General features: G+C 43.6%; 1 protein-coding gene across 3 annotated transcripts in view; it reads left to right on the top strand.

Moving 5' to 3' along the window:
- The window catches only part of LOC139748126 (uncharacterized), a 465,017-nt gene that overhangs the window by 242,438 nt on the left and 195,079 nt on the right, over nt 1-27,500 (top strand). The gene's annotated exons all lie outside the window — the stretch shown is intronic.

Genomic DNA, 27,500 nt, shown 5'->3' with positions numbered 1-27,500 from the left:
CTTTTTTAATAAATTCCACTGCAATACCATCCAAACCCGCTGCCTTGCCGGCTTTCATCTTCCGCAAAGCTTTTACTGCCTCTTCTCTGTTTACCAAATCATTTTCCCTAACCTTCTCACTTTGCACACCACCTCGACCAAAACACCCTATATCTGCCACTCTATCATCAAACACATTCAACAAACCTTCAAAATACTCACTCCATCTCCTTCTCACATCACCACTACTTGTTATCACCTCCCCATTTGCGCCCTTCACTGAAGTTCCCATTTGCTCCCTTGTCTTACGCACTTTATTTACCTCCTTCCAGAACATCTTTTTATTCTCCCTAAAATTTAATGATACTCTCTCACCCCAACTCTCATTTGCCCTTTTTTTCACCTCTTGCACCTTTCTCTTGACCTCCTGTCTCTTTCTTTTATACGTCTCCCACTCAATTGCATTTTTTCCCTGCAAAAATCGTCCAAATGCCTCTCTCTTCTCTTTCACTAATACTCTTACTTCTTCATCCCACCACTCACTACCCTTTCTAATCAACCCACCTCCCACTCTTCTCATGCCACAAGCATCTTTTGCGCAATCCATCACTGCTTCCCTAAATACATCCCATTCCTCCCCCACTCCCCTTACTTCCATTGTTCTCACCTTTTTCCATTCTGTACTCAGTCTCTCCTGGTACTTCCTCACACAAGTCTCCTTCCCAAGCTCACTTACTCTCACCACCCTCTTCACCCCAACATTCACTCTTCTTTTCTGAAAACCCATACAAATCTTCACCTTAGCCTCCACAAGATAATGATCAGACATCTCTCCAGTTGCACCTCTCAGCACATTAACATCCAAAAGTCTCTCTTTCGCGCGCCTGTCAATTAACACGTAATCCAATAACGCTCTCTGGCCATCTCTCCTACTTACATAAGTATACTTATGTATATCTCGCTTTTTAAACCAGGTATTCCCAATCATCAGTCCTTTTTCAGCACATAAATCTACAAGCTCTTCACCATTTCCATTTACAACACTGAACACCCCATGTATACCAATTATTCCCTCAACTGCCACATTACTCACCTTTGCATTCAAATCACCCATCACTATAACCCGGTCTCGTGCATCAAAACCACTAACACACTCATTCAGCTGCTCCCAAATACTTGCCTCTCATGATCTTTCTTTTCATGCCCAGGTGCATATGCACCAATAATCACCCATCTCTCTCCATCAACTTTCAGTTTTACCCATATTAATCGAGAATTTACTTTCTTACATTCTATCACATACTCCCACAACTCCTGTTTCAGGAGTACTGCTACTCCTTCCCTTGCTCTTGTCCTCTCACTAACCCCTGACTTTACTCCCCAGACATTCCCAAACCACTCTTCCCCTTTACCCTTGAGCTTCGTTTCACTCAGAGCCAAAACATCCAGGTCCCTTTCCTCAAACATACTACCTATCTCTCCTTTTTTCACATCTTGGTTACATCCACACACATTTAGGCACCCCAATCTGAGCCTTCGAGGAGGATGAGCACTCCCCGCGTGACTCCTTCTTCTGTTTCCCATTTTTAGAAAGTTAAGAAAAAATACAATATATATATATATATATATATATATATATATATATATATATATATATATATATATATATATATATATATATATATATATAGTCTGGTTTTGAGAGAAAAAGGCACAGGTAAGTCAGGAGGCGTGTGGTGGTGGTGGTGCGGGTGTGGTAGTGTGTGTGTCATAAGGAAGGTACAGGTAAGGGCACGTCCACTCCAGTTGGCCACACACACACGCTGGCCCTCCCGTATGGTGTTATGATGCTGCTGCTGCTGGCCTCACCTGCCGCCGGGTTTTTGTGGGTCTTCCTCCTCCCACGCGACCTTGGCCACCGATGTTTTCGGACGTGTGATCATCCATTTTCGTGCCTTTTATGTGTGCCCGGGAGTGTATGGGTTTATTGTCCCGGTATTCGGTATGTCCAGCCCTTTATCTAGGCTGGGCCATTTAAGGTTGTGGCGCCGATGCCATTTGCATTAGCTAGTGGCAGCGCCTTGTTTGCCGGGGCTGTTGTGATCTGTTGTACCGTTGGTTCTGTATGTATGTATTAACCCGTCGTGCTCTGCCGTCTATGACGTAGTTGACGTACGTGTGTATTAATCAACCGGTCGTGACGCCCTACGCTGCGTCTAGTAGGACTGTGTTATTGTGCCTATGTTCATATATATGCGTATGAACCCGTGCGTCTGCTGTATGTATTGCTGTATTATGCCTGTGTTATATGCGTATGAACCCGTGCGTCTGCTGTATGTATTGCTGTATTATGCCTGTGTTATATGCGTATGAACCCGTGCGTCTGCTGTATGTATTGCTGTATTATGCCTGTGTTATATGCGTATGAACCCGTGCGTCTACTGTATGTATTGCTGTATTATGCCTATGTTATATGCGTATGAATCCATGCGTCTACTGTATGTATTGCTGTATTATGCCTATGTTATATGCGTATGAATCCATGCGTCTGCTGTATGTATTGCTGTATTATGCCTGTGTTATATGCGTATGAACCCGTGCGTCTACTGTATGTATTAATGTATTATGCCTGTGTTATATGCGTATGAACCCGTGCGTCTACTGTATGTATTGCTGTATTATGCCTATGTTATATGCGTATGAACCCGTGCGTCTGCTGTATGTATTGCTGTATTATGCCTGTGTTATATGCGTATGAACCCGTGCGTCTACTGTATGTATTACTGTATTATGCCTGTGTTATATGCGTATGAACCCGTGCGTCTACTGTATGTATTACTGTATTATGCCTGTGTTATATGCGTATGAACCCGTGCGTCTACTGTATGTATTACTGTATTATGCCTATGTTATATGCGTATGAACCCGTGCGTCTACTGTATGTATTACTGTATTATGCCTGTGTTATATGCGTATGAACCCGTGCGTCTACTGTATGTATTACTGTATTATGCCTATGTTATATGCGTATGAACCCGTGCGTCTACTGTATGTATTAATGTATTATGCCTGTGTTATATGCGTATGAACCCATGCGTTCGCTGTATGTATATGGTAAGAGTGGTTCAAGGTGATTGCAGAAGGTTTCACACATCTCTCGATATGGGAGTTGATCACATGTAGAGGGTCGGGCTGGCGTGTGGCTTGGCGCGCGGGCGTCACACGAGTGTATGGTGGACGTGTCTGACATGTTTGGTGATGTCTGCAGGTGAAGCCTTGCAAGGGAGGGCGACGTGAGGGATGACCCTCGCTGGTCATGGAGGCAGCAGCCACGCCCTCTGGGTTAACATGTGGTCAGCCATCACGGGTATATGTAACACATGTTGTACAGAACAGTTGTTATTCGTTGGCGTGCTGCCACACATTATTAGGGTTACGTTTAACACATGCTGCATGGTACATGGCGGATATTGGAAGGCGTGTGATCGCCCATTATTGTTACGTTTAACAAATGTTACATTGCATAGTACAGGAGGGATTTTTGGTTGGCTTATGTCCACCTATTAGGGTCAAGTTGAACACACGTTGTAATGCGCAACACTGGAGTAATTTTGCTCGACATGTGACCACCCATTCGAATTACATATAACTCATAATGCTTTGGTGAGGTATAATTGAGACACGTTGACATGCATAATACCAGAGTGAATTTGGATGTGAATTTGAATGACATGTGGCCACCCATTAGTTTTTTTAATACGTTATTATGCATAGTACGGGTGTAGATTTTGTGCACGTATAATGATCATTCACTGAGATCATAGTTAACTCGGCACAAATGATAAAAGTGACCGTGTTTAAGGTGGCTAAGATACCCAGTAGATTTTTACTTGACCCGTCTCAGAATACGTGAGAGAAACGTTTCTATAGTGACCAAAATGATAAGCCAGAGCATAAAAGTTACCGAAGAACACTTTGTTCTTCCCTTCCATGAGAACTGTCTCGAATGTGTTTATATTCTCAAAAAAACTTAGTGTGCAAGTTGTATTCAAATATGACAACACCATCAAGAAAGCCCTGCTCATAAGATAATACAGGTGTTGTTTGTAAAGTCCCATGTAAAGACTGTAACCAGTTTGATATTGGACAATTGGGGAAAGATATGGAGAGTGAGGTCTCACAACACAAGTACAGTGTTAGGTTAGCCCAACAGAGCAACGGATTATTCCAACATAAAGCTGCCTTTGATCACCATATCGATTGGGAAGGAGCTCAGACCATAGCTAAATCAAATTGTTTCAGTGAAAGAAATGTAATTGAATCATGTTTGATCTGTGGTACATCTGATCATAATATAAATATGTCCTTTGGCCATTTTAAATGTGACAAACTGCTAACTGTTATAATCATTAATGATATCCCCCAGAATAAGCCTGTGCACACACCATGTAAGTAGAGGAAGGTCAGACACGTAATTAGTGCCCACCTGCTCTCCACGGGCATAAGTGAAGCCCCGCTTCACTGCTGCTACCTCTGTGCTTTTAAGGACATCAACACTTGTATCTCCCCCACTCTGTGTGACCTTGTAATAAACGAAAGTACTTACCATCTCTCATTTTCTCTTTCCAGTGGTGATTGTGCATTTGGTGAAGTGAAGGCTCTGCAGATATATATATATATATATATATATATATATATATATATATATATATATATATATATATATATATATATATATATATATATTTATTTATTTATTTTGCTTTGTCGCTGTCTCCCGCGACATGTATACTAGCCTGAGCCAGGTACCCATTTTATAGGCCAACCCTTAAGGCTGGATGAACAGTTGGGTTGACTGTGGACCGACTGCCACAACCCGGATTCGAACCTATGCGCTCGACCCTGGGCAGTCCGTGAATGCGTGACGGTTAGGAAGGCTAACCACTACACCACAGTTTTTCTGCTGTGGTGATATATCTTGGGAAAATACGTCTTTGTTGGGAGGTATGAGAAGGGAAAGTCACGGGGATGAGTGGTCGTACCACCGAACAATCGTATTCCGCCGTTCAGGGTGTGGTGGCCATCGAGGAAGAGACCGGTGGTAGTGATAGAGAGAGAGAGAGAGAGAGAGAGAGAGAGAGAGAGAGAGAGAGAGAGAGAGAGAGAGAGAGAGAGAGAGAGGTGTTGTAGTGGTGGGGGAGTATGTAGTGGCCAAAGTGTGGGGGAGGGGGAGGGATAATGGTGATGAGGGGAGGGAGTAAGCCCAGGTCAGGAGCGAACATACGAGGGTTCGGAGGGACAGAATCTGCTAGTTTGTACTATTAAAAGGCGGTACTGTCTCTATGTAAACATGCTGAAGGTGTTGCCAGACGCATGACTACTAACCTCCATTCACGGTTGCCAATAATTCATCGATATCCATGGCATAATAGAAATGGCTAGGTCCTGGAGTGATATATATTCGAGAGAAATATGTTGATAATGAGCCGGGAAGTTGTTCCGACAGTGGGAGGTATGAACAGGAAAGTTGGCGGGGATAAGGGGTTATACCACTGAACACTGTCATTCCGCCGTTCTCTTGCAGGAACGAGTCGAATCTGCTTGTTTTTCCTATCCTTAAGACTTGTTCAGCACGGAAGATGTTTATGGTTGGCAAGATATATAGGATGATTAACAGAATAGCAGGACATGTGTTATCATCAAGTACAAGACTCATTGTGTGATTATCTGAGAATTAATAGGCGGAATGTGATCACCAGAGGAGCAAGACATGTAGTGTGATCACCAGAGGAGCAAGACATGTAGTGTGATCACCAGAGGAGCAAGACATGTAGTGTGATCACCAGAGGAGCAAGACATGTAGTGTGATCACCAGAGGAGCAAGACATGTAGTGTGATCACCAGAGGAGCCGAACGTGTATTATGATCAAACAGGGCAAGACGCTTTCTGACCACGTAATGGACGTAGGTAAGACGTGCAGTATTGCCATTAAAGAGGAGGATATGGAGTGAGGCACTGGAACAAGAAGGAACCCGTGAGTCTGAGCACGTTAGAACGTAAGCCCCAGACGGAAGCGTAGTATGAGAGTCTAAGGACGCGCAAGTGTGAGCAGGAAAGAGTGAGAGGTGGGAGTATGAGCGGGGAGGAGGAGTGAGGGATGGAGGTTGTAAGAGCCAGGCACCAGACTGGTCCTTGGTGTGAGGTTGGGTACACGACGGAGGGGTTGTGCATGACCCCATCCGAGTCCTGACGCTGGACTGTTCTGCCACACCCCGCTTTCCATCTCCCCCTTAAAAGAAAAGGCCAGCCCGGGTGGAGCGAGCCCAGCTGCTGCTCCAGCGGTGGGTGTCCCTCTGAAGCAGCAGCAGATAAGGAGACTGTCATAGCTGACGATAGCATATCCAGACGGCTAAGGGCGTCACCCATGCTCTTGTGTGACACTCAGTATAACTACAGGCCATACGACTGAAGGAACCACCAGTGTTTACTCACACTGTCACGAACTGGGAGGCAAATGCATGAGTCTCTCCTCATCTGTCTTGTGTTGAAGGTGACGGTCGTGTGTTGCCGGCGGAACGCATCGTAGCAGAAGTTGGTATGGGTGACCCTTGACCTCCCTACAGGGTCATTAATGCCCTGGATTGAGTCCAAGAAAAAACAAGGCACGCCCCACCTCCACACCCACGCCCTACTTTCCCTTTAATGGTCAGGATAGCTTGTACTGTGGCATGGTGGTAAGATGGATGTTTGAGTCTTCGTGTTTGGTGTTGGAATTTGAAACTTATTGAATTGTGTCTGCCTGATGAGGTGGTTTCCTGGGTGAACCATGTTGTGTATTGTAAAGTTGATATAAATTATCTGAACTCTTTCTGATTTGCGAATTCCTCTTCATAAAATTACCACGGACCAGTGTCAGATTATCAGTATGTATATATATATATATATATATATATATATATATATATATATATATATATATATATATATATATATATATATATCTCCGGGGATAGGGGAGAAAGAATACTTCCCACGTATTCCTTGCGTGTCGTAGAAGGCGACTAAAAGGGGAGGGAGCTGAAGGCTGGAAATCCCCCCCCCCCCCCTCTCTCTCTCTCTCTCTCTCTCTCTCTCTCTCTCTCTCTCTCTCTCTCTTTTCCCAAAAGAAGGAACAGAGAAGGGGCCAGGTGAGGATATTCCCTCAAAGGTCAAGACCTCTGTTCTTAACGCTACCTCGCTAACGCGGGAAATGGCGAATAGTATGAAAGAAAAGAAATATATATATATATATATATATATATATATATATATATATATATATATATATATATATATATATATATATATACACACACACACCCACACTCATACTTGCTGCCTTCATCCATTCCCCCCTCCAGCGAGATATGTATGTATATATATATTATCATTTATATTACTGCCAAATCAGCATTTATCACTTTCTTACAAATGTTATGAACTTGTCTAATGATCGTCTTTTGCAGATAAGTAGATGACCATTATGGTGGGCAAAGTCCACAGCAAGGGTAGAACTAAACTGAGATGGATATGTTCTGTGTCGTTGTTCTGAGGTACAGTGTGTAACCCGACGTTCCGTGACTCGTGTCACATTCTCAGATGTGAGGAAATTACAATAAGGTCCAGGTATATATACACAAGCCATGGATCAGGAGAAAGATTATCGACCAGTCAGAAATGAATGCAGTAAGCAGCAACCCTCCTGACGGACCAGTAAAAGGTCGGAGCCTCTGGTCTACGGAGGAGACAAGGATGTATCTTCAGACACACGGCGTCGCCGTGGGTTCCCCATTAGGGATGCCCCACGCAGACGTCTTCGTGGGCACTGCAGAGGCGAGATTTTGAAGGACGATATATCTTCGTTCGAGTTCGGGAAGGAGAGGAGCTGCCGGAGGTGAGGAGGAGGTGTATGGTGAAGTCAGGCCTCAGCTTCACGATAGAAAACGCTACTGATGACTCCCTCCCTTTTTCCTGCTTGTATAATTATCAAAACAATCGGACGACCCACTTCGGCACCACCGTGTACGTCAGAACCACCAATCCTGGACGCTGAACGGCAAGAGTGAGTGTCCTCAGTAGAGACAGACGCCACCATAAATGCCTGTGTGAGGAAAGCCTCGTCCGATCGCTCGTCCTGGACCTCCTGTACCAGCCAAGAACTCGCCCGTATCACTGTGGTCGCTCCTGGTTAATGATGGTTTACACAAACAGGGAAACCTCCGCCTCACTAAACCTGAAGAAATGACACAGAGGGAACCACACACCAAAGCAGCCACCGAACCATACACTCCTAAATCAGACAGTGTCCCCCTGAACCCATCCTTCTTCATGACAAGGCCATTATCTCCACTTCGAACAGTTGCGTGAACCTGTGATCAAGGGCATTATAAGTACAAAAACCAGACGCCTACCAACGAAGATCAGAAAAGAATCACATATGCTTAAGAATGACTCAGCACCGAGACCAGCAGCTTTCCAGGGGAGTCATGTTTATATGAAATCCAGTACCCATGTTAGGTATGTTAGGCATGACCACCGCTAGATTATCCCGACGTCTTTCGTGTTATCTGCAGCTTGGAAGCCCCATAACGTACCTGAGACCCTGCCACAACACCAGCCTCACGAGAGAGAGAGAGAGAGAGAGAGAGAGAGAGAGAGAGAGAGAGAGAGAGAGAGAGAGAGAGAGAGAGAGACGTCCATATTAGATTGATCAGCCGACCCCAGACTGCTTGGCATACCCGAGTTCCTCTACATATCAAGGAGAGATCCTGACCATGTGTTACCCGCCGCTCGACCATTGATCTGTCTTGGCCAGCGCGGGCAAAGGAGTGATGACGTCACACAGTGTCACGCCCTACCGGCCAAAGGCGGCCAAGTGTAATTGATCAGACGAGAAGAGTACCCGCCCACCCACCGCTGTCGTTTCTCTTTGGTCAGTAGCTTTCCTCCTCCTCCTCCTTGACTTGTGCGTAGTACATACTTGGACCTTTCAGTGTCCCCCACGTACTTGAGAATGTGACACGGATCACCAAGCGTTACTTAGCTTTATACCTAAGAAGGATTACAGCATTGCGTGTCCACCTGAATGAACGGTTCTACCCTTGCTATGAACTGTGGCCAGTTTGTAGGTAAACTGCCTGAGTAGTCTAAGATTTGTAGGTAAACTGTCTGAGTAGTGTGAGATTTGTAGGTAAACTGCCTGAGTAGTGTAAGAGAAAAATTAGGCAAGTTGAGAGCATCAGTTAGAAACTGATCACTGCTGAATTAGCGTCCTAGCTTCGTCTCTTCGATGTATATCAACTGACTGTTATATTTCTCTCTTGTGTCTCCCCTGATGATGTGATTATTACACGAAAGTGCACTTGGGAACTTTTCGTGTTTCATTTTCCCCATGGACTCATAGGAATATATATATATATATATATATATATATATATATATATATATATATATATATATATATATATACAGAGGTTGGTGGCCGACTTTGGAAAAGTGTGTGAAAGAAGAATGGTGAAGAGTATATGTATATAAGAGCAAGGTTATTAGGTACAGTAGGGTTGAGGGACAAATCAATTGGGAGGTAAGTTGGAATGGAGAAAAACTGGAGGAAGTGAAGTGTTTTAGATGTCTGGGAGTGGATTTGGCACCGGACGGAACCATGGAAGCGGAAGTGAATCATAGGGTGGGGGAGGGGGCGAAAGTTCTGAGAGCGTTGAAGAATGTGTGGAAGGTGAGAACATTATCTCGGAGAGCAAAAATGGGTATGTTTGAAGGAATAGTGGTTCCAACAATGTTATCTGGTTGTGAGGCGTGGGTTATAGATAGGGTTGTGCGGAGGAGAGGGATGTGTTGGAAATGAGATGTTTGAGGACAATATGTGGTATGAGGTGGCTTTGATCGAGTAAGTAACGTAAGGGTAAGTGAGATGTGTCGTAATAAAAAGAGTGTGGTTGAGATAGCAGAAGAGGGTGTTTTGAAATGGTTTGGTCACATGGAGAGAATGAGTGAGGAAAGATTGTCAAAGAGGATATATGTGTCAGAGGTGGAGGGAACGAGGAGAAGCGGGAAACCAAATTGGTGGTGGAAAGATGGAGTGAAAAAGATTTTGAGCGATCGGGGCCTGATCATACAGGAGGGTGAAAGGCGTGCAAGGAATGGAGTGAATTGGAATGATGTGGTATACCGGGATCGACGTGCTGTCAGTGGATTGAACCAGGGCATGTGAAGCGTCTTGGGTAAACCATGGAAAGCTTTGTTGGGCCTGGATGTGGAAAGGGAGATATGGTTTCGGTGCATTACACATGAGAGCTAGAGACTGAGTGTGAACGAAGGTGGTTTTTCTTTTCGTAGCGCTACCTCGCGATGCGCGCGCGCGCGCGAGCGTGTGTTTGTGTGTGTGTGTGTGTGTGTGTGTGTGTGTGCGCTATTTCATGTGTGACGGGGTGGCGATGGGAATGGATGAAGGCAGCAAGTATGAATATGTACATGTGTATATATGCATATGTCTGCGTATGTTTATGTATAAATACGTTGAAATGTATAAGTATGTATATGTGCGTGTGTGGGCGTTTATGTATATACATGTGTATGTTGGTGGGTTGGGCCATTCTTTTGTCTTGTTCCTTGCGCTAACTCGCTAACGCGGGAGACGGCGGTTAAGTATGATAATAAAAATATATATATATAGATAAACCCAGTGAAAGTGTATATAGACCATAGGCGGTTGTCTCTCCATCACCATATTAGTTGTGGGGACTTTTCAGTTACAGAATTCGGACTGTTTTAATATTGGTGTTGTAATGATTGATTTGGCCACATCTAAACTTACCATCAAGATATATTATCCCAGAATAATATTTCGCTGTGGTTCTGGCATGTATTGCCTAGATAAGATATGTAGAACGAAAAGGATCATGACGCGCCCTTAATGTCGCTTGGAACGCATTTTTTTTTTTCCCAGTAAAACTTTTTGTTGAGCATTTTTCTTTTTCTTACTGAACCTGAGAATGTTTTACCGTCCTCGCCAAAATATGATGGGTATCATTAACGAATTGCTAAAAGTCTGGTTGAAAATGTTTGATTCCATGAGCCACTCCTATGCTCTAGAATGTTTATTTTCTTTACAAGATATGTATGTATTAGGAATTATTGGAATATTGTCGTGCAATTTGACGTATTACATTTCGGGGCGAAAAGGTATAGTCTCCCCAGTACTGCGTGACCAGACATTGAAAACTACTGAATACGGAGAAATGACAGAAAACGGATTTGTTTATGATAGGGCGAAGGGGTGACTATAGGATTGTTTGTGGCCGCCGTTGATTCTTGTATTTACAGAGGTATGGAGTACATAGGAAGGATAGTTGATAGGAGACCCAATGATCCATAACGAGGTTACCTATTGCTGTGGCCTAAAATGACGTAGAAGCAGGATGGTACAGCACCCACATCACCTCCCTGACGAGAACAAGATGAGAAATGACGTATCGGGGACGGGGCGGGGTGATACTGTCATGGAAATTTTATAGGAAAGTACAGACTAGAAAAAAGTTCCATATCAATTTAAGAACATCTGTTCTGCAGCTGGATTCTGGAAGAAGAAAGACATGATTAGTGGGGAGCTGCATTCCTTTCTATATTTGGATATCATTGAAGTATTGATTTAGCCTTAATTTGAAGGTTTTTAAAGTCTCTGCATTTACCACATCGGGAGGTAGTTTATCCAGTAATGTATTCCATTGTGAAGAAGGTGTTGGCCATAATGGTATCACGTCTCGCTTCTTTTATCTTAATATTGTTGATTCTGGTCATCCAAAATCTGTGTCCAATGTGAAGAAATTTTTCGTAGGAAATATAGTTGACAGTGTTAAGTATTTTTGGAATATATATATATTTTTTTTTTTTTTTTTTTTATACTTTGTCGCTGTCTCCCGCGTTTGCGAGGTAGCGCAAGGAAACAGACGAAAGAAATGGCCCAACCCCCCCATACACATGTACATACACACGTCCACACACGCAAATATACACACCTACACAGCTTTCCATGGTTCACCCCAGATATATATATATATATATAATATATATATATATATATATATATATATATATATATATATATATATATATATATATATATATATATATATGACTACGCCAGGGCCAGTTTTTATGAAGGAGTCCTGGTGTTACCCAGGGCCCTTCTAAAGAAGTCTCCTGAAACCCAAGGCTGCGCTCCTTCCAGTATCATACAAATGTAGATTCGTTCGCTTCAGTTCTTTGAGGCCACTGTACTCCCAGTGATACAGTTTCCCTGGCCGAAGATGACTTTTTACATCTCTCTTACCCTTTTAATTACATACTCGATCAAGCCACTTCACACCACTTATTGTCCTCAAACCTTTCATTTCCAATACATCCACCCTCCTCTGCATCCATATTCATATTGTTGGGACTGCTGTCCCTCCACACATACCCATTTCCACACGTTCTTCATTGCTCCCAGAACCTTCGCCCACTCCCCCATTCTGTGACTCTTTTCCCCTTTTTTGGTTCCATTCGCTGACATTTCCACTCTCGGATGTTTAAAACACTTCACTTCCTCCAATTTTCCTCGTGTACATATTTTTTTTCGTTTTTCCTTTCATTCTTTAAACTTAATATTTATGAAACAGTGTCAGAACTTTAGTGAATTTTACTGGCTGCCGGTAAAAAGCGGGGAACTGTAAGTTTTTGATCGATTGATTATGATCAGACTCGGGCTCTTGTTCACTCGCTCCTTCGTGAGACTACCACACCTTCCCTCACCATCACCACGCCTTCCACCGTAGCCACCACACCCTCCTTCACCGCCAGCACACCCTCCCTCGCTGTTACCGCCACTACCCGTCCTGGGTACCACACCTTGCTTTACCACCATCAGTCTATCCCTCCATGGCCATCACACCCTGAACGGCGGAATGGCATTGTTCAGTGGTTTAACTAATGACCTCCACCTTTGTTCCTGTTCTTACCTTACATTTTCGGCATGGCCTTTTGTGTAAATGTAAGATATATTGCCGAAAATATATCTCTCCGTCAGCCAGCAGTTATTATCCTGCCAATGAACAAAACTAAGTACTGGAAACTATGCATAGGTAATAGTTGTCCTGCCTCTATCAACTTCCTTGGCGTATCTTCAGAGAGACAGACATAAGACAGGACCACAGTTTTATGGTGCAATTTCGAGATGGTTAACCCGTGTGACACGTTCACAGAGAACTACCGACGTGTACAGTGATGACGAGGCGTTCTGGGACGACGGAAGTGTCACTAGTGTAAAAGATGATGTAGCATAAGTACCTGAGTTTGTTACATGTTCATAATCATCTCTCGTTGTTAGGAAAAGCTAAAGAAATTGTAATCATAATTATCCCATTGTTATTAAAACCTTAAGAAATTGTAATCATGATAATCTCTTATTGTTATAAAAAGCTAAAGAAATTGTAATCAAGTATCTCTTATTGTTATAAAAAGCTAAAGAATTTGAATCATGATAATCTCTTATTGTTATAAAAAGCTAAAGAATTTGAATCATGATAATCTCTTATTGTTATAAAAAGCTAAAGAATTTGAATCATGATTATCTCTTATTGCTATTAAAAGCTAAAGAATTTGAATCATGATTATCTCTTGTTATAAAAAGTTAAAGACTTTGAATCATGATTATCTCTTTTTTTTATTATTTTTTTATTATACTTTGTCGCTGTCTCCCGCGTTTGCGAGGTAGCGCAAGGAAACAGACGAAAGAAATGGCGCAACCCACCCCCATACACATGTATATACATACGTCCACACACGCAAATATACATACTTACACAGCTTTCCATGGTTTACCCCAGACGCTTCACATGCCTGGGGTAAACCTGGGGATAGGGGTGAAAGAATACTTCCCACGTATTCCTCGCGTGTCGTAGAAAGCGACTAGAGGGGACGGGAGCGGGGGGCCAGAAATCCTCCCCTCCTTGTATTAACTTTCTAAAATGGGATGATTATCTCTTATTGTTATAAAAAGTTAAAGAATTTGAATCATGATAATCTCTTATTGTAAAAAGCTAAAGAATTTGAATAATGGTAATCTCTTATTGCTATAAAAAGCTAAAGAATTTGAATCATGATAATCTCTTGTCATTTAAAGCTAAAGAACTTGTGATCAATCACCTCTTACCGTTGATTAGCTAAGAGAATAAACAGATCGTAACTCGAGCACTAGATATGGATAGTAGCGGGTTAGGGATAGGCCGAGGTGGTTGCCTGGGATGTGTGACGGGTGGAGGGCAGTGGAGAGCCGGGAGAGGTGGTTGCCTGGGATGTGTGACGGGTGGAGGGCAGTGGAGAGCCGGGAGAGGTGGTTGCCTGGGATGTGTGACGGGTGGAGGGCAGTGGAGAGCCGGGAGAGGTGGTTGCCTGGGATGTGTGACGGGTGGAGGGCAGTGGAGAGCCGGGAGAGGTGGTTACCTGGGATGGGTGACGGGTGGAGAGCCGGGAGAGGTGGTTGCCTGGGATGTGTGATGGGTGGAGGGCAGTGGAGAGCCGGGAGAGGTGGTTGCCTGGGATGGGTGACGGGTGGAGGGCAGTGGAGAGCCGGGAGAGGTGGTTGCCTGGGATGTGTGATGGGTGGAGGGCAGTGGAGAGCCGGGAGAGGTGGTTGCCTGGGATGTGTGACGGGTGGAGGGCAGTGGAGAGCCGGGAGAGGTGGTTACCTGGGATGGGTGATGGGTGGAGGGCAGTGGAGAGCCGGGAGAGGTGGTTGCCGTGGTCAGGAGGCCCAGAGAAATGATCCACCGTGTTGATGACCTGGATGTGAGGCAGGTTGTGGGGTAACACGACCCGTGCGTGGTACCTTGTAGCCATTTGATTTGTGGTGTGTCAGCTGGAGAGCAACGCTGGCAACGGGGAGGTGTTGGGCTGTCATGGAGGAGTGAAAACGGGAAGGAGTTGGTCAGTCATGGAGGAGTGAAAACGGGGAGGAGTTGGTCAGTCATGGAGGAGTGAAAACGGGGAGGAGTTGGTCAGTCATGGAGGAGTGAAAACGGGGAGGAGTTGGTCAGTCATGGAGGAGTGAAAACGGGGAGGAGTTGGTCAGTCATGGAGGAGTGAAAACGGGGAGGAGTTGGTCAGTCATGGAGGAGTGAAAACGGGGAGGAGTTGGTCAGTCATGGAGGAGTGAAAACGGGAAGGAGTTGGTCAGTCATGGAGGAGTGAAAACGGGGAGGAGTTGGTCAGTCATGGAGGAGTTAAAACGGGGAGGAGTTGGTCAGTCATGGTGGAGTGAAAACGGGGAGGAGTTGGTCAGTCATGGAGGAGTGAAAACGGGGAGGAGTTGGTCAGTCATGGAGGAGTGAAAACGGGGAGGAGTTGGTCAGTCATGGAGGAGTGAAAACGGGGAGGAGTTGGTCAGTCATGGAGGAGTGAAAACGGGAAGGAGTTGGTCAGTCATGGAGGAGTGAAAACGGGGAGGAGTTGGTCAGTCATGGAGGAGTTAAAACGGGGAGGAGTTGGTCAGTCATGGTGGAGTGAAAACGGGGAGGAGTTGGTCAGTCATGGAGGAGTGAAAACGGGGAGGAGTTGGTCAGTCATGGAGGAGTGAAAACGGGGAGGAGTTGGTCAGTCATGGAGGAGTGAAAACGGGAATAGTTGGTCAGTCATGGAGGAGTGAAAACGGGGAGGAGTTGGTCAGTCATGGAGGAGTGAAAACGGGGAGGAGTTGGTCAGTCATGGAGGAGTGAAGATGGGGAAATGGTGGTCAGCAGGAGGAATGAAAATTGGGAAGTATTGGTCTGCCATGGAGGAGTGAAAACGGGAAGGGCTGCCTCATCTTAGTAAAGTGAAAACGGGATGAGCTGCTTTATCTAGTAGAGTGAAAACGGGAAGAGATGCCTTATCTTAGTAGAATGAAAACGGGAAGAGCTGCCTTATCTTAGTGGAGTGAAAACGGGAAGAGGTGCCTTATCTTAGTAGAGTGAAAAAGGTAAGAGGTTCCTAATCTTAGTAGAGTGAAAACGGGAAGAGCTGCCTTGTCTTAGTAGTGAAAACGGGAAGAGATGACTTATATTAATCGATTGAAAACGGGAAGAGGTGCCTTACCTTTGTAGAGTGAAAACGGGAAGAGCTACCTTATCTTAGTAGAGTGAAAACGCGAAGAGCTGCCTTCTCTTAGTAGAGTGAAAACGAGAAGAGATGCCTTATGTTAGTCGATTGAAAACGGGAAGAGATGCCTTATGTTAGTCGATTGAAAACGGGAAGAGATGCCTTATGTTAGTCGATTGAAAACGGGAAGAGATGCCTTATGTTAGTCGATTGAAAACGGGAAGAGATGCCTTATGTTAGTCGATTGAAAACGGGAAGAGCTGCCTTATCTGAGTAGAGTGAATACGGGAAGAGATGCCTCATCTTAGTAGAGTGAAAACGGGAAGAGCTGCCTTATCTTAGTAGAGTGAAAACGAGAAGAGATGCCTTATCTTACTAGAGTGAAAACGAGAAGAGATGCCTTATATTAGTCGATTGAAAACGGGAAGAGGTGCCTTATCTTAGTAGAGTGAAAACGGGAAGAGCTGCCTTATCTTAGTAGAGTGAAAACGGCAAGAGATGCCTTATCTTAGTAGAGTGAAAACGGCAAGAGATGCCTTATCTTAGAGTGAAAACGGGAAGAGGTGCCTTATCTTAGTAGAGTGAAAACGGGAAGAAGTGCCTTATCTTAGAGTGAAAACGGGAAGAGCTGCCTTATCTTAGAGTGAAAACGGGAAGAGGTGCCTTATCTTAGAGTGAAAACGGGAAGAGATGCCTTATCTTAGTAGAGTGAAAACGGGAAGAGATGCCTTAATTTTGTGGAGTGAATGGAGGAGTAGTAATAGTTGATGTGGTATACACGTACAGTCTTGCTGGGGTAAGACATAAGGCACCGATGATAAGTTTTATATTAATTTCGTCTAACTCTTCCTGAATGATCCTGAAGTCAGATGTCCTGTGGTCACGTGTCAGGAGGTTTTTAATATGTGGACGTACGGGATGATGATGAAGGTGATGGACCAAGTTGCTCAGCCCATTTAACATCCTTCGATCGTATTGTACGTTTTGGGAAGGACGAGTGAGTCGCTTATCCCAAAAGACTTCTTCAATTGTATTATTTTTTGTTTTGGTTTAGAAATCGATCAATTAATGTTCATCAGTTGTATTATATTTTTTTTTAGAAGATTGGTTAAGTTGCTTATCTCAATTGACGCTCATCAATTATAGTTTAATTTTTCATAAGATTGACTTGATTGTTTAGCGCAGTTAACGTGCCAGAAGGTTGACTTGATTGCTTAGCGCAGTTAACGTGCCAGAAGGTTGACTTGATTGTTTAGCGCAGTTAACGTGCCGGAAGGTTGACTTGATTGCTTAGCGCAGTTAACGTGCCAGAAGGTTGACTTGATTGTTTAGCGCAGTTAACGTGCCAGAAGGTTGACTTGATTGCTGAGAGCAGTTAACGTGCCAGAAAGTTGACTTGATTGTTTAGCGCAGTTAACGTGCCAGAAGGTTGACTTGATTGCTGAGAGCAGTTAACGTGCCAGAAGGTTGACTTGATTGTTTAGCGCAGTTAAAGTGCCAGAAGGTTGACTTGATTGCTTAGCGCAGTTAACGTGCCAGAAGATTGACTTGATTGCTTAGCGCAGTTAACGTGCCAGAAGGTTGACTTGATTGTTTAGCGCAGTTAACGTGCCAGAAGGTTGACTTGATTGTTTAGCGCAGTTAACGTGCCAGAAGGTTGACTTGATTGTTTAGCGCAGTTAACGTGCCAGAAGGTTGACTTGATTGTTTAGCTAAGTTAACGTGCCAGAAGGTTGACTTGATTGTTTAGCGCAGTTAACGTGCCAGAAGGTTGACTTGATTGCTTAGCGCAGTTAACGTGCCAGAAGATTGACTTGATTGCTTAGCGCAGTTAACGTGCCAGAAGGTTGACTTGATTGTTTAGCGCAGTTAACGTGCCAGAAGGTTGACTTGATTGTTTAGCGCAGTTAACGTGCCAGAAGGTTGACTTGATTGTTTAGCGCAGTTAACGTGCCAGAAGGTTCACTTGATTGTTTAGCGCAGTTAACGTGCCTCAGTTGTATTATGAGGTAAATTATAAGCTGTATGTGTTCATAGTTTCGTCATTTCGTACGTCACACATATTGACAACCATACCCTGAAGTGGTCAATACTGACTACCCTGTGAGTCACACGTAATGACAACCATACCCTGAAGTGGTCAATACTGACAACACTGTGAGTCACACGTAATGACAACCATACCCTGAAGTGGTCAATACTGACTACACTGTGAGTCACACGTACTGACAACCATACCCTGAAGTGGTCAATACTGACTACACTGTGAGTCACACGTACTGACAACCATACCCTGAAGTGGTCAATACTGACTACACTGTGAGTCACACGTACTGACAACCATACCCTGAAGTGGTCAATACTGACTACACTGTGAGTCACACGTACTGACAACCATACCCTGAAGTGGTCAATACTGACTACACTGTGAGTCACACGTACTGACAACCATACCCTGAAGTGGTCAATACTGACTACACTGTGAGTCACACGTAATGACAACCATACCCTGAAGTGGTTAATACTGACTACACTGTGAGTCACACGTACTGACAACCATACCCTGAAGTGGTCAATACTGACTACCCTGGGAGTCACACGTACTGACAACCATACCCTGAAGTGGTCAATACTGACTACACTGTGAGTCACACGTACTGACAACCATACCCTGAAGTGGTCAATACTGACTACACTGTGAGTCACACGTAATGACAACCATACCCTGAAGTGGTTAATACTGACTACACTGTGAGTCACACGTAATGACAACCATACCCTGAAGTGGTCAATACTGACTACACTGTGAGTTACACGTACTCACAACCACACCCTGAAGTGGTCAATACTGACTACACTGTGAGTCACACGTTCTGACAACCATACCCTGAAGTGGTCAATACTGACTACACTGTGAGTCACACTAACAACCATACCCTGAAGTGGTCAATACTGACTACACTGTGAGTCACGCGTTCTGACAACCATACCCTGAAGTGGTCAATACTGACTACACTGTGAGTCACGCGTTCTGACAACCATACCCTGAAGTGGTCAGTACTGACTACACTGCGAGTCATACGTACTGACAACCATATCCTGAAGTGGTCAATACTGACTATACTGTGAGTCACACGTTCTGACAACAATATCCTGAAGTGGTCAATACTGACTACACTGTGAGTCACACGTACTGACAACCATACCCTGAAGTGGTCAATACTGACTACACTGTGAGTCACACGTACTGACAACCATACTCTGAAGTGGCCAATACTGACTACATTGTGAGTCACACTTACTAACAACCATACCCTGAAGTGGTCAATACTGACGACACTGTGAGTCACACGTACTCACAACCATACCCTGAAGTGGTCAGTATTGACTACACTGTGCGTCACACTAACAACCATACCCTGAAGTGGTCAATACTGACTACACTGTGAGTCGCACGTTCTGACAACCATACCCTGAAGTGGTCAATACTGACTACACTGAGTCATACGTACTGACAACCATACCCTGAAGTGGTCAATACTGACTACACTGTGAGTCACACGTACTGACAACCATATCCTGAAGTGGTCAATACTGACTACACTGTGAGTCACACTTACTGCCAATCATGACCTGAAGTGGTCAATACTGACTACACGGTGAGTCACACTGGAAACCATACCCTGAAGTGGTCAATACTGACTACACGGTGAGTCACACGTACTGACAACCATACCCTGAAGTGGTCAATACTGACTACACTGAGTCACACTTACTGACAACCATACCCTGAAGTGGTCAATACTGACTACACTGTGAGTCACACAACCATACACTGAAGTGGTCAATACTGACTACACTGTGGGGAGGGTGGCTCACACAGACATGGTGTTGGCAGGCGGTGTCAGAAATATCTTTAATCACTATGTAAACATTACGAGGTTATGTGTTCCATACGGCAGAGATAATGTAGTCATTGCAGTAAGCTGTTGGTGGAAGGCGTGAAAAGTATTGTAATCACGATATCATTGATTATATTAATCATCCATTAGATCCCATAGACATTACGGGATTGTGTAGTTTTGATACGATGTCGACCGTAATTATCCATTGATTATATTAATCATCCATTAGATCCCATAGACATTACAGGGTTGTGTAGTTTTGATACGATGTCGACCGTAATTATCCATTGATTATATTAATCATCCATTAGATCCCATAGACATTACAGGATTGTGTAGTTTTGATGCGATGTCGACCGTAATTATCCATTGATTATATTAATCATCCATTAGATCCCATAGACATTACAGGGTTGTGTAGTTTTGATACGATGTCGGCAGTAATTATCCGTTGATTATATTAATCATCCATTAGACATCCATGAGACATTATAGGGTTATCTGGCCCCACACTGGATAACAACACGCACTGTTCAAGATGTTCACTGGAAGAAAACGAGGCGTTCATCGAGGATCAGAGATTAACATCATGCAAGTGTACGGGTGTAGGTAGTGACCCTGAGAATATTATCCGTGGTGGTGGTGATGACGTCATGATATCATCCGTCGTGGTGGTGGTGACGTCATGATATTATCCGTGGTGGTGTTGACGTCATGATATCATCCGTGATGGTGGTGATGACGTCATGATATTATCCGTGGTGGTGGTGACGTCATAATATCATCCGTGGTGGTGACGTCATGATATTATCCGTGGTGGTGTTGACGTCATGATATTATCCGTGGTGGTGGTGGTGACGTCATGATATTATCCGTGGTGGTAGTTGTGGCGTCAAAATATTATCCATGATGGTAACGTCATAATGTTATCCGTGGTGGTGGTGATGACGTCAAAATATTATCCATGATGGTGGTGGTGACGTCATAATGTTATCCGTGGTGGTGGTGGTGACGTCAAAATATTATCCATGATGGTGGTGGTGACGTCATAATGTTATCCGTGGTGGTGGTGGTGACGTCAAAATATTATCCATGATGGTGGTGGTGACGTCATAATGTTATCCGTGGTGGTGGTGATGACGTCAAAATATTATCCATGATGGTGGTGGTGACGTCATAATGTTATCCGTGGTGGTGGTGGTGACGTCAAAATATTATCCATGATGGTGGTGGTGACGTCATAATGTTATCCGTGGTGGTGGTGGTGACGTCAAAATATTATATATGATGGTGGTGGTGACGTCATAATGTTATCCGTGGTGGTGGTGATGGCGTCAAAATATTATATATGATGGTGGTGGTGACGTCATAATGTTATCCGTGGTGGTGGTGGTGATGACGTCAAAATATTATCCATGATGGTGGTGGTGACGTCATGATGTTATCCTTGGTGGTGGTGATGACGTCAAAATATTATCCATGATGGTGGTGGTGACGTCATAATGTTATCCGTGGTGGTGGTGATGACGTCAAAATATTGTCCAACACACACACACACACACACACACACAGACACACACACACACACACACACACACACACACAGTGTAGTTTCAGCGGGTTGTACCCGCGGGGCCCCAACTGTGTTAACCAACTGGATCACTCAACTTTTTAAACTTATCATGGTGAAGATTAGTATGGGTTTTCAGAAAAGAGGAGTGAATGTTGGGGTGAAGAAGGTGGTGAGAGTGAGTGAGCTTGGGAAGGAGACCTGTGTGGGGAAGTACCAGGAGAGACTGTGTACAGAATGGAAAAAGGTGAGAACAATGGAAGTAAGGGGAGTGGGGGAGGAATGGGATGTATTTAGGGAATCAGTGATGGATTGCGCAAAAGATGCTTGTGGCATGAGAAGAGTGGAGGTGGGTTGATTAGAAAGGGTAGTGAGTGGTGGGATGAAGAAGTAAGAGTATTAGTGAAAGAGAAGAGAGAGGCATTTGGACGATTTTTGCAGGGAAAAAATGCAATTGAGTGGGAGAAGTATAAAAGAAAGAGACAGGAGGTCAAGAGAAAGGTGCAAGAGGTGAAAAAAAGGGCAAATGAGAGTTGGGGTGAGAGACTATCAGTAAATTTTAGGGAGAATAAAAAGATGTTCTGGAAGGAGGTAAATAGGGTGCGTAAGACAAGGGAGCAAATGGGAACTTCAGTGAAGGGCGTAAATGGGGAGGTGATAACAAGTAGCGGTGATGTGAGAAGGAGATGGAATGAGTATTTTGAAGGTTTGTTGAATGTGTCTGATGACAGAGTGGCAGATATAGGGTGTTTTGGTCGAGGTGGTGTGCAAAGTGAGAGGGTTAGGGAAAATGATTTGGTAAACAGAGAAGAGGTAGTAAAAGCTTTGCGGAAGATGAAAGCCGGCAAGGCAGCAGGTTTGGATGGTATTGCAGTGGAATTTATTAAAAAGGGGGGTGACTGTATTGTTGACTGGTTGGTAAGGTTATTTAATGTATGTATGACTCATGGTGAGGTGCCTGAGGATTGGCGGAATGCGTGCATAGTGCCATTGTACAAAGGCAAAGGGGATAAGAGTGAGTGCTCAAATTACAGAGGTATAAGTTTGTTGAGTATTCCTGGTAAATTATATGGGAGGGTATTGATTGAGAGGGTGAAGGCATGTACAGAGCATCAGATTGGGGAAGAGCAGTGCGGTTTCAGAAGTGGTAGAGGATGTGTGGATCAGGTGTTTGCTTTGAAGAATGTATGTGAGAAATACTTAGAAAAGCAAATGGATTTGTATGTAGCATTTATGGATCTGGAGAAGGCATATGATAGAGTTGATAGAGATGCTCTGTGGAAGGTATTAAGAATATATGGTGTGGGAGGCAAGTTGTTAGAAGCAGTGAAAAGTTTTTATCGAGGATGTAAGGCATGTGTACGTGTAGGAAGAGAGGAAAGTGATTGGTTCTCAGTGAATGTAGGTTTGCGGCAGGGGTGTGTGATGTCTCCATGGTTGTTTAATTTGTTTATGGATGGGGTTGTTAGGGAGGTAAATGCAAGAGTCCTGGAAAGAGGGGCAAGTATGAAGTCTGTTGGGGATGAGAGAGCTTGGGAAGTGAGTCAGTTGTTGTTCGCTGATGATACAGCGCTGGTGGCTGATTCATGTGAGAAACTGCAGAAGCTGGTGACTGAGTTTGGTAAAGTGTGTGGAAGAAGAAAGTTAAGAGTAAATGTGAATAAGAGCAAGGTTATTAGGTACAGTAGGGGTGAGGGTCAAGTCAATTGGGAGGTGAGTTTGAATGGAGAAAAACTGGAGGAAGTGAAGTGTTTTAGATATCTGGGAGTGGATCTGTCAGCGGATGGAACCATGGAAGCGGAAGTGGATCATAGGGTGGGGGAGGGGGCGAAAATTTTGGGAGCCTTGAAAAATGTGTGGAAGTCGAGAACATTATCTCGGAAAGCAAAAATGGGTATGTTTGAAGGAATAGTGGTTCCAACAATGTTGTATGGTTGCGAGGCGTGGGCTATGGATAGAGATGTGCGCAGGAGGATGGATGTGCTGGAAATGAGATGTTTGAGGACAATGTGTGGTGTGAGGTGGTTTGAGCGAGTGAGTAACGTAAGGGTAAGAGAGATGTGTGGAAATAAAAAGAGCGTGGTTGAGAGAGCAGAAGAGGGTGTTTTGAAATGGTTTGGGCACATGGAGAGAATGAGTGAGGAAAGATTGACCAAGAGGATATATGTGTCGGAGGTGGAGGGAACGAGGAGAAGAGGGAGACCAAATTGGAGGTGGAAAGATGGAGTGAAAAAGATTTTGTGTGATCGGGGCCTGAACATGCAGGAGGGTGAAAGGAGGGCAAGGAATAGAGTGAATTGGAGCGATGTGGTATACAGGGGTTGACGTGCTGTCAGTGGATTGAATCAAGGCATGTGAAGCGTCTGGGGTAAACCATGGAAAGCTGTGTAGGTATGTATATTTGCGTGTGTGGACGTATGTACATGTGTATGGGGGGGGGGGGTTGGGCCATTTCTTTCGTCTGTTTCCTTGCGCTACCTCGCAAACGCGGGAGACAGCGACAAAGTATAAAAAAAAAAAAAAAAAAAAAAATAATAATAATGATAATAATAATAATAATAATAATTATTATTATTATTATTATTGTTATTGTTATTATTATTATTATTATTATTATTATTATTATTATTATTATATTATTATTATTATTATTATTATTATTATTATTATATTATTATTATTATTATTATTATTATTATTATATCATTATTATTATTATTATTATTATTATTATTATTATTATTATTGTTATTATTATTATGATTATTATTATTATGATTGTTATTATTATTATTATTATTATTATTATTATTATTATTATACTACATTTAGTTTATTTCAACCATTTTCTTCACACAGTGTAAGAATGATTCAAATGTTTTCTCAGAAAGTTTCTCGTTTCATTCTTGTTATAACCTCGGGTCGTTTATAACCTCGGGTCGTTCTGTTACATTATCTTACCAAGACCTGTTCACTTTTGACGTCATCCAACTGCTTTAGACTCAGGAATGTTGTGATCATTTCATCCCTTACTCTTTTCTCTTCCATGACGGACGAGGTCATAACCTCTAACTCATCTGTCGTGGTTGTGATACCTTGTTGCCTTGCCTCTGGACCTTCTGTGTGAGTTGCTACGTGTTGGTCAGGAGTGCGGTGACCAGACTTGAGGAACATGTCTTTACTTCAGACCTGCAAGACCATCAGTTGACCGCTCACTGTATCCTTATCCATGTGCCCGAGGACGATTCTGTTACCAGACACCAGACATTCTGTCTCATGAGTCGTGCAGGCGGCAAGATGGGTTCTGATGTCGACTCCCAGGTCCTCTCGCTCACTACGTAGATTCCTGTAGTTTATTTCTAGCTGGATGATATGTATATGGAGGTCTTCCATCACTGTGTCCTGTCTTCATTACTCTATATTTACGCCGGTTTAGTCTTGTGAACCACATCAGAGACCAGCTTTGGAGTGTGTCAAGGTCCCCTTGTAAGGAGATGCATTCCTCCTGACTCTGTATTTCTCGCGTGACCTTAGCATTATCCACAAACACATTCATTCCCGTGTGCAATCTCCCTAGCGCATCATATACATAAATCATGAAGAACATTGGTCCCAGGACTGAGGGGTTACTGACAGGCGTCCTTTCTTCCCTTCCACTAAGATGGTTAGCCATAAAGGGAGTCTATTTGTTATTATTTCGGAAAGATATATTTATTCAGACCACCCTCCCTTGTAGCACAGTGTCAAATGCTTTCCAGCAATCTGGATACACACAGTCCACAGTCCTGGTGACACACGACTTCCCAGAGTGTCCTTCTTCGTCTCTGGCTTGGGGTAGTTGTCGCTCGTCAGCAAGTTGTTACCCATTCGCTTTCTGATCATCTTTTCCACCACTACATACACCACACTCCTGTGGGATACTGCTGGTCTGTGGCTCTCTCAAAGACAGGGATGACATTTGCCCTCTCACTCCCTTGGCACAGCTCTGACCTTCAGTATCATCTTGAGCAACATCCCCAGCGACGTGTTGAGTGTCTACACATTCGTCTGAACACATTTAGGGAGAGTTATTTAAGGTCTGTGTGAGTCTAATGCCTCCTGGCGTCCGTGTGTTTCTTCTAGATATTTCAGTGCTTTCCATAACCTCCTCCTCAGTCCATCTCACTGATGATGGGGCTTTTGTGGCTTCCACTGTGAGATTATGTGAGCGTGTTGCTCAGCTAATACATCTTTTCATCATCTTCCACAGCTCTTCCCAGTCGATCCCCTACATCATCACCGACAGCTCTTCCCAGTGATCCCCTACATCATCTTCGACAGCTCTTCCCAGTCGATCCCCTTGGCCTGATTGGCACATTTATGGAAATGTTTTGGATTCTCTGGTGCCTCGACCACATTATTTTTCGTTTGGATTCTTTTGTCTTCCTACGTTTGTATTCTGTACTCATGTCTTCCTCTCTTAATCTGTTGAAATACTGACTAGCTGTAGAGCCGTCTCCACTGTACATCCCTAAGCTTCTTCGTTGTTAGGAATTGTAACCTAACCACATCCTTTTTTTTTTTTCAACTTCTTGTCTGTTGTTGTTGTAACTGCTTCCTGATAGATTGCACAGGTTCTTCCCACACGATGATGCGTCGTGTCTACTGTGAACTCCATGTTCCAGTCTGTGTTCCCATAGAAATGATCTATTTTTCTGTATAGTTTCCACGTTTACATCTCCTCTTTGGTTTCCTCTCTGCTTATGGTTTTCCATCTGATGTGTAATAAATGATATTCTCACTACCCACATCACTAAATGTAAAGGTAATGTATTGTAATGTTGATGTATGAGTCTCTGGTTCTACTGTGCACAGTGACATGGTGAGGAGGAACATGTTCTCATCTACCCTGTAGGAACTTGTGTCTCCATGATTCTCCGTCTCCATGAGGATATATTCTCCCAGTCTATTTCTTTATAACTGAAATTGTGTCACAATCTATTTGAAATTACTTCTATTTGTACTTTACTGGGAGGGAGTCTTTCTCTTAAACAGACCCCTGCTGTCATACAGTGTCAATGAATTATTTATCCTTTCTACATCTCGTTTTGTATTTCATTGTATTCCATTCATACACTATTCTTATACCACGAAAGGACGTCTTCATATCTTTTATAATAACTCGCTTGATTTCATTTTACGACCTCTGGTTGATCTATATCTGCAGCTCACGAAAACATTGCCCTCTGTAGACTTCATCAGACTGGTCTAAAAACTTCAATGTTTCGATCAGAGAGGCTCTATACTCTTCTCTCTTCCATGATGGACACATTAAGACCTCTGACCTTTTCCTGTAATTCAGTTCTCTTTGTTGTGGGGTCGTCTTTGTTGCTCTCCTCTTGACCTTCTCTGTTAGTTCTTTGTGCTTAAGTGGGGTGACCAAACTTCAGAAATATATTTCAGTTTGTGGGATGTGAACAGCTTGCTTTAATGTGTATTTACCCATATGCTTACATGTTAGTCAGATACTTGCCATCAAGCAGTTTCTCTGCTGTACTCTTACTATGGAACTTTGCCGACAAGTTAGGGATGATGTCTACTTCCAAGTCCCACTTGAACACAACTTTGTATGAAGAGCTTTATTGTATCCCCTCCTCATTACTGGGGTTGAACCTCATCAAGTCTGTTACATCTTGATCGTTTCCCATCCTCGTTACCTGGCATCTACTGGAGTTGAACCTCATCAACAGTGTATTAGACCAACTTTGGAACTTGTCGAGGTCCCCTTGTACGTGGATGCAATCCTCCACGCTTTGTACCTCATAACTTTGTCATTATTAGCATACATCCTTAGTCCAGTCCTTACGGCAAGTCATATACATAGATGAGGAAGAGAAGC

Source organism: Panulirus ornatus, chromosome 72 (assembly GCF_036320965.1).
Source record: "Panulirus ornatus isolate Po-2019 chromosome 72, ASM3632096v1, whole genome shotgun sequence".
Taxonomy (NCBI): Eukaryota; Metazoa; Arthropoda; class Malacostraca; order Decapoda; family Palinuridae; genus Panulirus; species Panulirus ornatus.
The sequence above is the reverse complement of the archived record's forward strand: the minus strand, read 5'-3'. Positions and strand labels throughout refer to the sequence as shown.